General features: G+C 43.0%; 1 pseudogene; it reads left to right on the plus strand.

The window, feature by feature from the left end:
- Nucleotides 1-3,250: 3,250 nt before the first annotated feature.
- LOC136461012 (polyubiquitin-like) overlaps nt 3,251-18,031 on the plus strand; it is a 37,695-nt pseudogene continuing 22,914 nt past the window's right edge.

Raw genomic sequence — 18,031 nt, forward strand, 5'->3', positions numbered from 1 at the left:
CATGACAAGATGGTTTCAAATGAGAAAGTTATCAAGTACAAAGTTTCATAACTTTTCAAGATCTACAACTTTCATTTTTACTGTTTGTCCATCCGAGGTCGTTTAAAAAATTCAAATTTTAATTTTTTGGAAATTCAAACGTAGTTTTTCTTGACAAGATGATTTCAAATCAAAAAGTTGTCAACTACAAAGTTTCATAACTTATCGAGATCTACAACTTTTATTTTGGTTGTTTCTCCATCCGAGGTCATTTACAAAATTTAAATTTTAAATTTTAGAAATTCAAACGTAATTTTCCTTGACAAGATGATTTCAAATTAAAAAGTTGTCAACTATAGAGTTTCATAACTTTCCAAGATCTACAACTTCTATTTTGATCATTTATTCATCCGACATAGTGGTAGTAACATTGTTCACAAATGTTACATATCCCTCTTATTGTTTATGAAACTATAAGAGAAATATGTAAATTTTGTGAACAATGTTGTTACCACTTTATCGGATGAAGAAATGACCAAAATAAAAATTATAGATCTTGATAAGTTCTGCAACTTCTATGTTCATGATTTTTTCATCTGAAATCAATTAGTGTTCCAAAATAACGTTTGGCCTTCTCTATGTGCTCCTCTAAATATTGTTCCTTTTTTGCCCCTCTTTTTTTTCTATTTTTTGGGCTGTTGTTGTTTTTTTGAGAAATTTTGACTTTTTTATTTTATTTTTTTGATATTTTTCCTTTACTTAGGAGCACAAAAGAAGTAACCACAGAAAATATGAGCTGAAACAAGTGAAAGACGTGGCCTGTGGAATTTTCAGAAAACTTGCTCAAAATCGACAAAAACCTTGTGACCACGAAAAGAGGATCTTGTGACCACTTTTTGTCCAATCTAAATTTTTCGAACCCCAGCAAGGCAGGGGATGGACGGATTCGAAATTTTTTTCCGATCGATTTTGATATATGGAACGTCGAAATCGGAGTTTGTATGCGAAAACTAGACCAGTTTTAAGAATTGGCTCCGAATTAGAGGACAAAACGAGAACAATAATTTCAAACAGTATTTTCAAGTAGTAAATTATCTCAACTGAAAAAGTTGTCAACTACAAAGTTTCATAACTTTTCGAGATCTACAATTTTCATTTTAATTGTTTCTTCAGCCGAGGTCGTTTACAAAATTTGAATTTTAGTGCTTACTTTTTAATATTCGGCGTCCATTTGTAGAGGTACTTTATTGTTGAGCCGCCCCTACAAATCAATTTATAGGGGCGGCTGGATATTGAGCCGCCCCTACAAATCAATTTATAGGGGCGGCTGGATATTGAGCCGCCCCTATAAATCAATTTGTAGGGGCGGCCGTCCCTACAAATCGGGCCATTTGTAGGGGCGGCTGATAACACCGACCGCCCCTACAAATTCTTTTGTAAGGGCGGCTCATTTGGCAACCATTTATAGGGGCGGCTCTATCACCAGCCGCTCCTACAAAAAATTTGTCATGTTGCTAAAAAACGTTTTTTAAGTAGTGATAGTTCCTCCGTACTAGGAGTTTGAAAACATGTGCAACTAAAAAGGGACATACCTGAGTATGCCACGGCACGAGCCCAGCAAAAGCACAACCCACTATGGCGGGGCCACTTTTTTTGGGCCGGGCTAGCCCGAGAAGCATGGCCAACTCAGTAGGTCAGGCTACCATAGTCAAACAAACATCTCAAAATGCTCCTTTTAGGTACTCTATTCAACATTTCATACAACATATCAATATATCCACATTTCATACAAGTATACTGTATACAACACAACAAAACTATGATGATAGGGTTCGGATTAGGGTTTGGAGTTGATATCATACATGCGCAACCGGAGCCCTATGCCAGAGAAGACGAGGGAGACCCCGAGCAACGAGAACGATGCACGAATCAAAAAAGATAGCGAGCGGCAGAGGATGGACGGACGAGGACAAGAACTCACATGGTTTAGGCGAGACTACGAGAGCAACGGTGAGGTCGAGGGTGGAGGGGAAATGAATTGGGGTTATGAGCAGGGGCTGAGGGGCGCCGGGGTAGGGGTTCTATGGGGCCAAACCTCCCTTTTTTATTGGGCTGTGCTAAGCTGCCCGACGTGCCTGGGGAGCGGCCCAGGCATGAAACATTGCATCATGCCAGGCCAGCACGAGCACGTTCGATAGGGCGGGCTATATGGCCATCTATATTGGTATGTAATAATGCGGAACCCAACACTGGTGTGGCTAGTGATTAAGCTCATTAAGGAGCTACTTTAATAACAAGCTGGCTTGGCTTGCTACAACTAAGTTCCCAATTATAAATTGTTTTAGTTTTGTTCTAAGTCAAACAAGTTTATATATAAAAAAGTGCACAAAATCTATGACATAGAATAGGATTCATTATATGAGTTTTACTTTTTGCTGAGAGTTTCAGGAAGTTTATAACTGAGGGAGGAAAATAGACTTTTAAAGATAAGGAAGGCAGGATAAACTTTTGCCGGCGGTGTAGCTTGGTGTTGTCATGTTGAGTTTTTTAAGAAAATTACTAAGTTAACTTGTCGTTTCATAGGTGATGTATTCTTCTATTAAGGTTTCTGAATAGCTAGTTTTCCATCTAGTAATGTTGGATTTAATTAACTGTGATAAATTTTTATTTCAATTAAATGAAATAAAGCCCAAATCCCATAAAATGCTAGGTGTATTGAAGGTTTAGTCCAGCATAGAAAATATAATGGACTCAAGATCTTAATTTTACTAGTTTCCATCTGAGTTTATATGTCAATCCTTTCTAGAGTTTGCTAGGGAAAAAAATTAGAAACTCTCACAATAACGAGAAATACCATATATATAAGAAAGAAAAGAAAGAAGAAAAAATATTTTTTCATGAAAATTAACATGGATATATAAGAATCATAAAATTATTGGACTACTCATAAGGATTTGAAAAAAAGAGGAAAAAGAGAGAAAACGAAACGAAAACGAAAAGATAAAACCTGCTCTATGAGAGGCAAAACGGATGAGAAGCAGCAGCGGCTGGGCCTACTTAGCTAGGCACGTCCGCACATGCGATCGGTTCGGCCCACGAAAGCACCGTGGGGTGACATGGGCCTTGCGCGATAGACTGACTATGAGTTGGGCCGAGCTGTACATTGGTTATATATCAATTAGGTATCATGAAGACTACTCCTACCTCCGTTTGATCGAGACGACCTAGCTCCCACGACAGACGACACGACGCCATCGTGGTAGCCGCCACCGCCGCCACTGACGACGACCAAGACGAGGTGATCCTTTTGACCCGGTCTCCGCATTGATCTGCTTTCTTTGTGTTCGCCGCAGCTTTATTCTCTTGGCATGATAAATCCACTTAGCAAATATCTTAGTAGTTATAGGTTAATTTGCATGTTCGATTGACCAAGGTTTGCATACTTTTTACTTTTTAATAATAAATATAACTATATCTATCCCGGCCGTTATAGAGACGTTTGTACTGGCAGGATATGCGCATTCGTGTGTTGGACGTGTGTGCGAGTATTTGCATTGAACCGTGCTGATTGTCTTCATCTACCTCCCTTGCCGCCGTTAGGTTTGTGACAAAGTTAACTCACAGTGTGGTTTGGGACCAAGTTAATTCGCTGCAGGTTGCATGTTTGAGGAGCGCGCGCCTTCGCCGGCCCTGCCCTGCACCATCCGCAGCCGGCGGCTCCCACCACCTCGTCGTGCCACGCGACTCCCGCACCCACTCCTCGACCCCGCCCTCCAATAACCAGCAACCGGATGCCCCCACCGTCAGCTCCGTCCAACTGCCATCTTCCGCCGCCCCGCCCCGCTGCCTTCTCTCCTGTCACCGCCGGTGATTGAAACCCCTTCAGAAACCAAAACCATGACCTGGCCCCGAACGACTCTTCTTCCACTCCGGCGGCGCATCGATGGGTCGCGCGAGCGCGTGAAGGCGTGACCCATCGCGTGTTTGAGTTTGTGTTTGGTTTTGTATAACAGAATATGGTGCACTAAACTGATTATTATATGATTCACTAAACTGATTATTGTGTGTTGTGTTTAGATGCAGATCTTCGTGAAGGGCTTCGCTGGTAGACACTACACCATCGAAGTGGAGTCCTCTGACACGGTTGACAGCCTCAAGGCAAAGGTCGAGGAGTTGGAGGGCGTTCCTGCTAAGCAAAAGCGCCTTCTTCACTACTACAGAAATCATTTTCAGCGATGTCCCCGTTTTCAATCAGAGACGGTTCACCTAGCACGCCGCCTCTAACCGTGCTTGGGGCATTGTAGCTTCATGACCGCCTCTGAAGATCCATCTTCAGGGACGGTTCTATTAATAAAACCACCTCTGATAGCCGTCCATTTTCAGGAGGGCGGTTACATTAAGAGAACAACCCCTAAAAATGGATCTTTAGAGGCGGTCTTCTTTACAAAACCGTCTCTAAAAGTGTCCTATTTTCATAGACGGTTCATTTAGAGAACCACTCCTACAAATGAATTAACAGAGGCGGTTCTCTTTAGTTAACCGCCCCTAAAAATGGCCACCCCCTAAATATCTTCTTCCTTCTCGGACAGTACGCATGCTGAGCACCATTAGCTCACTTGCGCGTGCGTTCTTGCTTGGAGGAGCAAGAGCAGTTCTTGCCGGCCGCCATCAAGCGTCTTCTTCCAACCATTTTTCTAAAGGTTAGCATCTTCTTCCATCCATTCTAATCTTTCATTGCTGATAATGTAGATCATTTTCATGCTTTCTTTAGTAATAAGCATAGAAATATTCAAATATGTGGTTTTTAATTAGGAATAATAATGGTGGATTTTATTTTTATTTATGCATCATTTATTGTTTACATGTTTCTAATATATATTTGTTGCATGGTATATTTATATGGGGGTTCTATATTTGTTGCGATGTTTTTTTAGTTTTTTTAGTGACAATGAATGGCGGCGGACTTCCCCAGCCATAAGACCCAAGTTTTCACCCTGGCGATCTTCCATTCACGCCATCTCCAGATAGGGCCGTTTTGCGTTACCCAAACCCATCAATAGTATGGAATATTTTAAGTTTTACGTGCTAATATAATTTTTGCATATATACATTCATTCATAATATGATTGTTGCATATGTCACATACTATAAAACCGGTCAAGTGACTGGAAGCAACACTATGGATGCTCGGGGTGTGGGAGATCTTCGAGAACACGACACGTGAGGTTGTGAATGATGAAGGAGCCGATTTATAGACGTGCAGTCTCGCCTTCGACATCCCCATTAGGTACAATAATGAGGTACGCCAGGACATCATGCAAAATGGACGACAGTCGTCGACCAAGATAGGCGTCTAGATCGATGTCGTGCTACTTTCTTTGTAGGCAATTGAGCGAATTGGCTACCATATGCCTGATTTCTCGTTCTTGACGATTCAAACTTTAATTCAGCATAGTCTGGATGTGCTGTGAGTAAGTGAGAGGCATGCGACATTCAACCATATGGATGTGGTACATCGTGTATGATATGAGAGTAATGTTTATTTATTCTTATTATTATATGAGTGCTTCCTAATATTTTTTATTTGTCCGCTTGCAGGTTTTGCTCTATGATTTCACCTATGCTGCATGTGGCTTGCAGCCAATTCTCACGCAAGCTCGTAAGTGATTGGGGTACGCCTGGGACTTCGTGGAAGCGATAGGCCCGAGGATGACAGCTAGCATCCAATATTCCGTGAGATTTAGGCAGAACCAGGTCATCGATAGTCCGTCAGTAGGCTACATCTATGGGACGTCATGTCCTCGGCATTGTGAGGACAATGGAGAGTGTTGTAGTGCGGGCCTTGCATCACATAGACAATGATTGTGGTTACACCATCTGAGACATATGCTACTGGCAATGGAGATAGACTAGAGTTGTGTCTGGTTTGTAAGGTTCATGTGTTCATTAGGTTTATTCGTATTGTTATGTTTGATTAGGTTTATGAAATTTAACTCGTGTAGGATTGAAATGCCTTATGAAAGCTTAAAACCAAAAAAACAAATCAGATCAAACGTACTATCCTAGCGCAGCAACTAAAAGAAGGAAAAAAGCTACTCCATCTTCAGGGGCGGTTCTATTAAGAAAACCGCCTATGAAATTGGTCCATCTTAAGGGGCAGTTGCATTAAGAGAACCACCCATGAAGATGGATCTTCAGAGGCGGTTCTCATTAGTCAACCACCCCTAAAAATGCCCCCCTAAATACCCCTTCTTCCTCCTCGGAATAGTCTGCTGAGCATCACTGTTTAGCTCACTTGGAGGGAGAGAAATAGCAAAAATAGAGGGGGAGGTTTTACCCTTTGAACCTTTGAAGGAGGGCAACGTATCAGCTGCAAACCAACCAACCTGTGCAAACTTGGAAACTACCGATTAGGACTACTAGATGCTGATCCAATGGATGAGGTGAGAGGTGGGATTTTTTTGCGCTTAAGCTCCCCACCTGACGGCCTTTTTTACGTTTAAGCCCTCTCACCCCATCCATTGGATCAGCATCTAGTGGTCCTGATTGGTAGTTTCTAAGTTTGCACAGGTTGGTTGGTTTGCACCTGATATGTTGCCTTGAAGGAGTTGCATTTGAGAGGTGAGATAGTGGCATACCTAAACTCTTTTCAAACTTTTCATGTTCGTTTCTTTCACTTAGAGATATAGAGAGAGACATGCATGATGTTAGATTTTTTATTTTTCCTAGCAATTTAGACTGATTTTGCCCAACTTAAGTACTTTGGCTCACATGAACTCTAGTTAATTTCTATATTTACTTTATCATTTTTTAAGCTTTAGGTCTAGAATAATGTAATATTTGTATAAAAAATAGACATCAATTGCCTTAACATTTATATGTGAATAATACCTTCATGCAAATATACCTTTTATTTTTGAAGGGCACATATGGACAGGTCATGAATGTACACGAAAAGAAGACATGAAGCTTCCTACATACAAGATGTGAATGGTTTTATTGAAGTAGGTAAAAGGCACGCTTTGATTAAGCAGACAAAAGATATATAGTCCCTTGTGTTGACTGTCAGAACCGTATAGTATGTTGAGATTCCAAATACGATAAGATCACACTTGGTAAGAAGGGGGTTTCATGGAGAACTATGAGATTTGGGATCATCATGGTGAGAGACGTACAGAAGCAGACAACATGGAAGGTACAAATCCACCAGAAGTAAGGGAAGATGACGATGCCCATCGTGTCATGATGCATGATGTTCCAGGAGATGATGTTGCAGGCAGTGGTGGTGGGGAAGGCTGTGGTGGTGGAGAAGGCTGTGGTGGGGAGGATGATGGTGTAGACAACGAAGAAGATGAAGAAGAAGACTTCCTAGACGACATGTTGCGCCACGTAGAACAAGAATTACTATTGAAAGGGCTAGATAACTTGGAGACGGTGTGAAAGGCAAGGGAAGAACGTTTGTACTCGGAGCAAAAGGTTTGTGAGAAAAGGTGGTCGTTGCTACGTTTTGTGCTAGACATACTGATCTTGAAGGCTAAGTATGGCTGGTCCGATAGAAGCTTCAATGACCTATTGACTCTGTTGGCTGTTGTGCTTCCTAAGCCAAACTTTGTGCCTACCAACACATATCAAGCGAAGAAGCTTATCAGTCCACTAACGATGGGTGTGGAATGAATACATGCGTGTCCAAACCATTATATCCTTTATCGTGGGGTGTTCAAAGACCTAACGAAGTGTCCTAACTGTGGTGCTAGTCGGTACAAAGTAAACGAAGACTGCAGTGAGGGTACTAACACTGGAAAAAAGAGAAAGAAGGGTGAAAAGAAAAATGATGCTTCTCAGAATGTTGAAGAGGAAAACAACACCTTAGTAGTAGATGATACTAACCAAAGAAGAATTCCTGCATTGGTTATGTGGTATCTTTCTCCGATTGATCGCTTGAGGCATTTGTTCTCAAACCCAAGGGACTCAGAGCTCATGCGATGGTGGGCTTTAGATGAACGCAAGAAAGACGACGGAGTGCTATCTCACCCATCCAATGGATAACAGTGGAAGGACTTCGATGGCAAGTACCAAGAATTTCATGAAGATCCGAGAAACGTCAGGTTCGCTTTGAGCACTGATGGAATGAATCCTTTTGGTGATAGGACCAGCACACACAGCACATGGCTAGTAATCCTATCGATCTACAACCTCCATCCATGGTTGTGTTAGAAGAGGAAGTATATATTGTCGCCCATTATAATTTCAGGGCCCAAAGCACCAGGTATCGACATAGTTGTTTTTCTCGAGCCGTTGATGCAAGAAATGGAGATACTATGGAAGCATGGAGTGAAAATATGGGATGAGCTTGCGAAGAGTACCTTCAAATGCAAAGCCATCATTTTTGTTACCATCAATGACTACCCAAGACGGTTTCCCTTTCAGGACAGATCAAAGGATTCATGGGATGCTCGGAATGCTTGATTGACACTGTACCTTAGTTCCTGGAGGGATCCCAAAAGGTAGTGTACATGCGTCACTGACGTTTCTTAGTGGAAGGACATAGGTACCGAAGCAAAAGGATGATGAAATACTTCATTGGTAGTACTATTGAGACAGGGCATGCGCTAGAGAGGCGGGACGGGCATTACATGTATAACATGGTGAAGAACATCAAAGTCGCCTATGGTAAAAAGAATAAGGATGGAAAGATCAATAAGAGAGATACACCTTCGATTGACGGCGTGCCGTTCAAGAAGATGTCAATCTTCTTCAAGTACCTGCCTTACTGGCCGGACATGGCCATGCGCCATTCCATCGACTGGCATGCACATCAAAAAGAATGTGTTTGAGAGCATCATTGGGATATTGATGGACATTAAGGCAAAGACAAAGGATGGACTGAAGTCATGGGAGGACCTAGTACTGTTTGGAGTCTAGACCGGAGCTTCACCTAGAAGACCTAGGGAACGGAAGATAGTACCTTCCTGTAGCCAGCTACAACCTGACAAATGATGAGAAAAGAGCAATCTGCCTGAGCCTAAGGGGCTTAAAAGTGCCGACATGTTTCTCCTCCAACATCAAGAGATTAGTCTCAATGAAAGACCTGACTGTTAACTAGTTTTAATGCTCATGATTGTCCATATGATGTTGACATGTTTCCTTCCTATTGCTATTAGGGCTATAAAGCCCGTATACGTGAGGATGGTCATCACCCGGATGTGCTACTTCTTCAACCAAATTGCATGGAAGGAGATCCGTGAGGACGAATTAGGTGACTTAAAGCATTTCATGGCTGAGACTATGGGCCAAATTGAGCAGTGCTTCCCACCATCATTTTTTGATATAATGCCGCACCTCATGATGCACATGGTTGACCAGGTTAGGTGGCTCGGCCTATGTACTTGAATGAGATGTGGTCGTATGAGAGATTCATGTCTATTCTAAACCGCTATGTACACAATCGTGCTCACCCTGAGGGATCCATGATAGAGAGATATTGTGCTGAAGAAGTCATTGAGGCTTGTCAAGATTACTTGCGGGAAGAGGATAAACGTGCACTTGGTTTGCCTGTAACTCGTCATAAAGGTAGGTTGGCGGGGAAAGGCAGCAAGGGTAGGAAAACATTCACCGACAAGGAATACACTCAAGTGGAAGAAGCACACTCCTATGTGTTGCAATACCTATCGGTGATGGAGCCATTTATCGATGAAACACATTGCACTCGTAAGAGCAGAAAATCCAGGGTGCTCAGGAGCAATGGATCGTTCGTGAGCAGAAGCATCTATTTGGCAAGTGGCTTGGGGAACAAGACTTACCTAGAAGGGGAAACCTTATGGAGGTTGGCTCAGGGGCCATCATCCTAGGTCACATCTTGGCTAGGCATATGATGTAAATGGATACACATTACTACACCAAAGCAAAGGACCAGAAGTCGGTGACTCAAAATAGTGGGGTTCATATTGAAAATGTCGATGCATTTGGGGAAGTTCACACACACTATGGTTTCATAGAGGACATATGGAAATTGGACTATGGACCAGATATACAGATCACTATGTTTTGGTGCCAATGGGTCAAGCAACCGGGTGGCATTGAGGTCGAGAAATTTGGACTCACACGTGTCAACCTCGACAATGTAGGTTACAAGGATCACACGTGGGTGCCTGCTACTCGTGTGGCACAGGTCATGTATTATGCTGATCCCGAGAATCCAAAGAGGCATGTTGTTATATCTAGGAAACAGAGGATCCTAGGAGTAGACGGCGTAGAGGATTTGGAGGAGCACAATCAGTACTGCGAAATGCAACTATTCACAGACCTACCAAACAAGATCAAGCTTGTAGAAGCACAGGTGGAAAAATCAAATGTCATTCCATACCTGCGCACTGATACGGAAGGCAGAGTTGTAACAGCTTAATTATTCATTTATGTCTGGAACATTTGTAATAATATTAAGACCATGTGGCACATTAATGAACTGATAATTTTATATGTATATTTTATTTTGTTGGCTCGTGCTTTTGAAGAATTTGTCAATAAACAAAACGCAAAATATTACTACGGTAGGGGCGGCCACGTGAAGGGTTAGAAAAAATCGGAGCCGCAGCACGGTCCGGCCACCACTTAAACACAAATGCCGGACAAAGCGGTCAGTTACTTAAATTTTAAAAATGGAACAGCAGGACAGTCCGACCAGAGTAGAAACACAAAGGCCGGACATTACTGTTTGGCCGGACAAAGTGGTCAGTTACTTAAATTTTAAAAACTGGATCAGCAGGATAGTCCGGCCAGAGAAGAAACAAAAAGGTCGGACAATACTATTTGGTCGGACAATCATTTTCAGCAGCGGTTGTTTTAGGAAACCGCCTCTAAAAATGTTTGGCCCCCCTGTTCGCACGTGAACATTTTCAGAGGCGGTTTCCTTTAAATAACCGCCTCTGTTGCTATTTTTAGGGTCGGTTATCTTTACATAACCGCCTCTAATGTCTTCTGGAAGTTACCCATGCGTTACACGCGCACTGGTAACTTCTGTTCTTTACCCCTTACGTGCACGCGTTACTTCTCTTTGCTTCCGATAACACCCGCACTCGTCGAGACTGAGAGCGATGTTTTGCTGGCAGCAAGGAGGCAACACCGGCGACGTGGACTCCTCTTTCCCTTTCCCTGATCTAGTAAGTGACTGCTCTTTCTGATCTAGATTATTACCAACAAGTTAAGACACAAATGGTAGTATTTTTTCACTGATTTCGTGTATTTATCTTGGTCAAAATCATGCACGTGCATAGGGTATGATAGTGTCACTAGCACATGACAAATCAGTGCACGTGCACAGTCTAGGATAAAATAATTAATATTTTTAAAAAATGTTTTGTATTTTGGGATGGCCGGAGTAGGACAAGAATATATAATATTTTAAAAAAATAAAAGAGGAGGCTATTATTTTTATGTTAACATAAATTTAGGAGAAGAGATGGCCAGACAACTGCCTCCCCAGGATCTTGACTTCATATATGACAATGGATTCCAACCAATCTTGTCGTATGCAAAGCACCCATATCCAAGCATAGTAAGGAACATGGTTTCAGTAAAATAATATATTTTAAAGATACCTACGCATATATCCTTTTTCCTGATATATATGATTCTTAAATTTATTATAGACAATTCAATCGCTCCAATGGTTCGAACAGACACTCTCAAAGTTTGGTGTTGACGAGATCAATGTTGAGAGATTCCCTACTATATAGGGTGGCTGGCAATGTCGAATTACCTTTTTAATCGAAGCTAGGTGGGGTGACCATGGTGAGCTTGTACATATCAGTGAGACGGGCCCACGCCAAGCCTACCAGGTTATGGCGGAAAAATATGCTGTGCTACAATGTTTAAGGGCGCTTGGGAATGTTGGGTACAATATTCCTTCATTCTCCTCCATGATGATAAGAGCTTTGGATGAGGGTGTCAGACATGATGTGGCAGGTCTTTGTGCAATGGTTGCTCAACACAAGCAATTTGATGTGGTAAGATCGAAGTGAATCTCATAGCTCATACCTATATTTATTGGTATGTCTATATGCATGGTTCTCATATCTATTTTTTCAACACTTACAGGTTGAGGAGTATGACTTAACCTTTGCAGCTTGTAGCTTTGAAGCAATTCTAAACCAGGCAATGCCTCAATTGGGTCCTTATGAGTGGGAATTTGGTGGGCCAACACCCACTACACATGGATTCCAAGAACGTGTGCGTGTGACAAATTTATCAGCATCTCCACGAACTTTGCTAACAGTCGTTGGTAGACCTTGTGCTCGATCTTGTGAAGCAAGGGAGAGTGCACTAGTAAATACGCTGCTCTACATCACTGATGGTCTAGGCTATGAAATTAATGACCTGCACTACAACCTCTACGTGATGCGACGTGGTCCAAATATGTAATTTACTTATGTTTGCACGAACTTTGTTGTGTACTTGAACAATTGCTTTGTAGTGACTTCAATAATTGTTTGTACTAATAAATTATTATGGATTGTACTGATTTCTCTAGTTAATACTGCCTTATGAAAGCTTAAAACCAAAAAAACAAATCATATCGAACTTACTATCCTAGCGCAGCAACTAAAGACTAAAAGAAGAAAAAAACAGCTACTCTATCGAACATACTATCCTAGCAGCAGCTGTTAAGCCTCTACTCTGTCTCCACGCAGCCCCTGTTTCGAACCCACGCGGGCCAAATTTTTTATTTTTAATTTTTTTAACTAATACTGCAGCAATAAAGACTAAAAGGAGAAAAAGAAGCTATTCTCTGAACTTCCTATCCTAACGCAGCGGTTAAGCCTCTACTCTCTCTCCCCGTAGCCCTAGGCTCAAACCCACGTGGCCAAACTTTTTGTTTTTAATTTTATTATTTAGTACTACTAGCAAGCAAAGACTAAAAGCAAAAAAGAAAGCTATTCCAATGAACTCACTATCCTAGCGCAGCGGTAAAGCCTCTACTCTGTCGACCCTACCGCCCCAGGGTTCGAACCCCACGCGGGCCAAATTTTTTATTTTTATTTTTTAACTAATACTGCAGCAATAAAGACTAAAAGGAGAAAAAGAAGCCATTCTATCGAACTTCCTATCCTAACGCAGCGGTTAAGCCTCTACTCGGCCTCCCCGCAGCCCCGGGTTCGAACCCACGTGGGCCAAAAATTTTGTTTTTAATTTTTCTAATCTAATACATGGCGTAGGACGGTCCAGCCAATGACAAAACAAAAAGGCCAGACATTCATTTTCAGCAGCGGTTCCCCTAAAGACCGGCCAGTTTCTTTTACAATGGCCAGACAATCTGCGGTCCTCTAGATTTAAAAACAGGGGCCGAACCGTTTTTCTTCTCACATGCCCTAACCGCCCCCGCACCCGTGGTCGCTCTACATCGCCGCCACCGTTGTGTCGCCATCGCAAACCGCCATCACACTCGTGATCCGGGTTGCTCGCGATAGCACCACTATGCGCCGCCATCCCTGTGACCCGTGGTGGTTCTGCATGGCCGCCCCCCGATCGGCGCCACCGTCTCTGTGTCGTGCCACCGACACCCCGACCACGCCGGCGCCGTCATCACACACGCCGCCGTCCCCTGTGTCACGCGCATTCAACCGGATGTCATGCGCATTCTCCTTCTAAAGGTGAGCCACCAAATCGGCTAAGGAAAGGTGATGCCTTCGCTCCCGCTGATCATGCATGCTACGTGTTTGATGAAATGCTTGTATGCTTTTTATGTTGTTTAACCTAGTCTCATGGCTTTCCCCCACCGAACTCGTGCAGATGCCTACGAAAGGGGAAGGACAAGGCTCCTGAACCTGAGCCAAAGAAGAAGAAGAGTAGGACAGAAAAGCAACGAGAAAGAGAGGAACAAGCCACTAGGGCTATGTTGGCCCAAGAGGCAAGGCTAGGGTCGAGGTCGTGGTGGTGCATTGAGGATTACAGAGAGGGAGACTAGACAATCGTCCTACCTAGCGCGGAGGGGCGAGGAGACCCATCAGTTATCCTAGAGGGAGTACAGATGGAAGAGTATACTGAGGAGCAGATTCAGTGGATGGACACGTTCCACAAGAAACACCAAACTTATATGTTTGCACCGGACTCGTGCGCACCGCATGCAAGCGAGTCGTCGGGGCCCTAAAACTCAAGGAGGAGGATTTAAGTGGCAGAAAGAGGAGCAGAAGTGAGCAGAGTAGCAGGAGAGAGGCCTAGATTCCGTGACTTTACGAGATTGAGCTCAAAGAAGATAATGGACATCAGGTTCTATGATGTTGCGTTCTGGTTTCCACAGATCAGAGAGAAAGATTGCAGTAGGGCTTTCTGGACTATTACTTAGGATAGCTTCCATAGGAGCTATATGATGAGAAATATTGCAATAGCAGACCAGTGGCGAATTGGCTGGGATGAGCTTGAGAGAGAAGCAGGCATGCTGATCCTCCCCCTATTTGAGAGGTTCTAGGGCTTTGTTCGCCTTTTCAGCGAGGTAGACCAAGTTGTGACTCATTGGGTACGTTAGTTTTATGCTATAGTGTGGATCGACCCGCATTGCCGGTTCATTCAGTTGATGGTCAATGAACATATGACACGAATTTACTTGGGCGAGATGAGAAGGCATCTTGGAGTTGCTGCCTCATATAGGAAGCTACACCAGATAGTTTATGGTGACGTGGATCCACCGCGACATGGGAGAGCTGGAGGTACCTTCCCTATAGACCAGCAGATACGTCCACTCTTCTAGCAGCCTTTTGCTGATGGCTCTCTACGTACATCAGACCAACTATGATCGGAAGTGCAAGTTCTACACATGGCTATGAGGAAGATAGTCCTCCCTCGTGCAGGCAACCAGGAGTCGCTAACTAGCTTGCAGTAGTGGCTTCTCCTCTCCATTTGTACTAGAGAGCAGTTCGACTTCTTAGACTTCATGTTGTGTGAGATTGAGTATGTCATTACTGATGCTATTAATGTTGGACGACAGTAGGTGTACCCTCATATTATCAGCTACCTGCTTAATAAGACTTATCCAAATTGGTGCCGGAAGGAGTACCAGGCGATAAAAAATGTGCTTTAGACCTACCATCTAGTGTTGAGTTTCAATCGGCGTCGTGGACATCATGCCCTCAAAGCTGCTCAGGAGCAGTTCTCAGCGGAGGAAATAGAGAGACATGAAGAAGAGGATGCAGCCCTAGAGTAGGTAGAGCATGAGGCTAGACTAGGAGGGCTGATGAATGTAGAAGAGGTGATTGGTGCAGATAAACCGAATGATTCAGACTCAGATGACAGCTTGTACCTCCCTACGCCACCACACTGTGCACATGACGACGAGGCCTCAGTGCCTGCATTCGGCATTGACGATAGTGACGTCGAGCCACATGTTATAGCATCCTCTGCCCCTCCTCAGGTGACTTCGACAATTGTTTAGCAACCATCAGAGCTTACTTAGATACTTAGAGTGTTGACTGAGTCCAATTAGAGTATGGCATGGGCCATACAAGATCAGGCGGCCGAGTCGAGATAGAATCGAGATACGCTTATCATGATGTAAGTGCAGATGAAGCAGCAGTCACAGGTTCTTTCTCAAGCCCTGGCAAATCAGCAGGCACACATGGCTAATATGTACACAATGTTTAGTGGCTGCTTTAATCAGCTTTATAGTGCCACAGGAATTGCACCCCCTAATTTTAAAGTCCTTGCCCCACTTCAGGGTCAATTTCAGGCTATGTCGCCAGCTAGCTAGGGGATCGGTGGTTTCCTGCCTATACCACTCCAGATGTTCCCATCGAGTACTCACATTCAAACAGATCTACTAGCACGGCCAATTGCTCTGGCTCCTAGTCCAGTTGCCCCTGTATACACCGAGTCATCACCTCGGACGGTGCATGAGCAGAGTACAGTGAGGACAACCATGGAGTTAGGTACATATACTCTCGAAGCTCCTAAGGCTCTAGCGACGACTTCCACTACCACTATAGAGACTATTGTTCCTCCTATAGGTGAGACCAAATTTATAGTCCATAGTGTTACCATTTATGTTTTCAAATATATATATTATGAAAATATATTATCTGATAGATTTAATGGCAAATATTTTGTATCATAAATGTTAAACTATTGTTGCCCCTATAGGACAGACGATCGACAAGGTTCACGATGACGTCGACGCCAATCTCGGAGAGAACATCATCATCCCTCCTATGCCTTCGTCGACATCATCTTCTCCTACAATTGAGACTATTGTTGCTCCTTCATAAGAGATGACTAACACGGTTCATGATGCCAGCAATGCCAGACTCATAGAGAACATCACCGACACTCCTGGGCCATCTTCAGCAGTAGGTGCTATAGGTGAGACTATTTCATATCAAATGTGCAATTATGGGATTCGTATCTATCAAAATTGCTCAAGATTGACCAAATTTATAGTTCATAGTGTTACTATTTATGTTTGCAATTGAATTTATTATCAAGATATATTATTTGATTAATTTAATGGTAATTATTTTGTATCATAAATGTTAAATTATTGTTGCTCTTTCAGATGAGACGACTGACATGGTTCATGATGCCGGCGACGCCAGTGTCATAGAGAACATCACCGACACTCCTAGGCCTTCTTCGACAATAGGTGCTACAGGTGAGACTATTTCGTATCAAATGTGCAATGATGGGATTCGTGTCAGTCAAAATTGCTCAAGATTGACCAAATTTATAGTTCATAGTGTTACTATTTATGTTTGCAAATGAATTTATTATCACAATATATTATTTGATTAATTTAATGGTAACTATTTTGTATCATAAATGTTAAACTATTGTTGCTCCTCCAAATGACACTACCCACGAGGTTCACGATGCCATCGACGCCAATGTCAAAGAGAACATCACCGACCCTCCTATTCCTTTATCGGCAGCAGGTGCTTTGGATGGTCCCTCAGATGTGCAGTCACCATAGATAGATAGGAGATGACGCAAGAGTTAGGGGGTGAGATGGAAGTATGGATGTTAAGATAACTTTTGATGAGGAAGACTTGTTATTTCTCTTTTGCCTATGAGACTTGATATTTGGCTTCTACTTATGAGAACTATTATGTATGACTATTTATGGATCGACTATCACCTTTTCTTTCTTGCTAGTTGTGCTTGTTGCAAGTAACATATGATCACATTTGGGTTCATCAATGTAGTCTTCGTACACTACTACAGGAATCAATTTGCACAGCATGGCCAAAATAGGCTCCGTGGTAGGCACCTCTTTTGCCCGCCACGGTTAACCGGTGGCCGGCCAGCGAGGCCGGCCACCGAGGCGCCCGCCGCGGGAAAAGGGTTTACCGTGGCGGGCCAGCTTACTTGCCCGCCGTAGGAAATCATTATTTACCGCGGCGGGCGGTATGCATCGCCCGCCGCGGTTAATACTATTTACCGTGGCGGGCTCTTTAAACTGCCCGCCACGGTAAATAGTTGATTTACCGAGGCGCGCGCTTTATCTTGCCTGCCGCGGTAAAGCCTGTACAAATACACAGCACAACCACTTCATCTTCTCCACGGGTCTTCCTCTCTCAAACTCATGGGGGGAGGCTTTGCCCTAAAATTTGAGGAAACTTTTGATTTGAGTTGAAGGGCTTGGATTTGATGGAGGAGGACATCATAAGAGGTCCATAAAGGCTCTCCCTCTCTCCTTCCATCCTCTCTCTCTCTATTTCCATCACCTAGAGTTCTCTCTAGATCTAGATCTAGATCTAGTCTAGATCTAGATCTAGATCTAGATCAATTTTAATAGAAAAAATGATGTTATGTATTTCTTTAACTTTAGATTCATCATAGATGTATGCTTCATCTTTCACATCATCATTTCCTCTCTTTTTCATGATTTTGGACGTAAAAATCATCAATTTCTCCTAATTCTTCTTTATTTAATGTTGATTGTGACGGATAATGTTTGCAGGTATGATGGATAGGTTAGAATGGATGTACCGGATCGATAGAGTGAATGATCCGCGGTATCTCTTTGAATTAAGGAAGTTTATTACTGCTGATAAAGCTCACCGTGAGAGAC

Source organism: Miscanthus floridulus, chromosome 1 (genome assembly GCF_019320115.1).
Source record: "Miscanthus floridulus cultivar M001 chromosome 1, ASM1932011v1, whole genome shotgun sequence".
NCBI classification, from domain to species: domain Eukaryota; kingdom Viridiplantae; phylum Streptophyta; class Magnoliopsida; order Poales; family Poaceae; genus Miscanthus; species Miscanthus floridulus.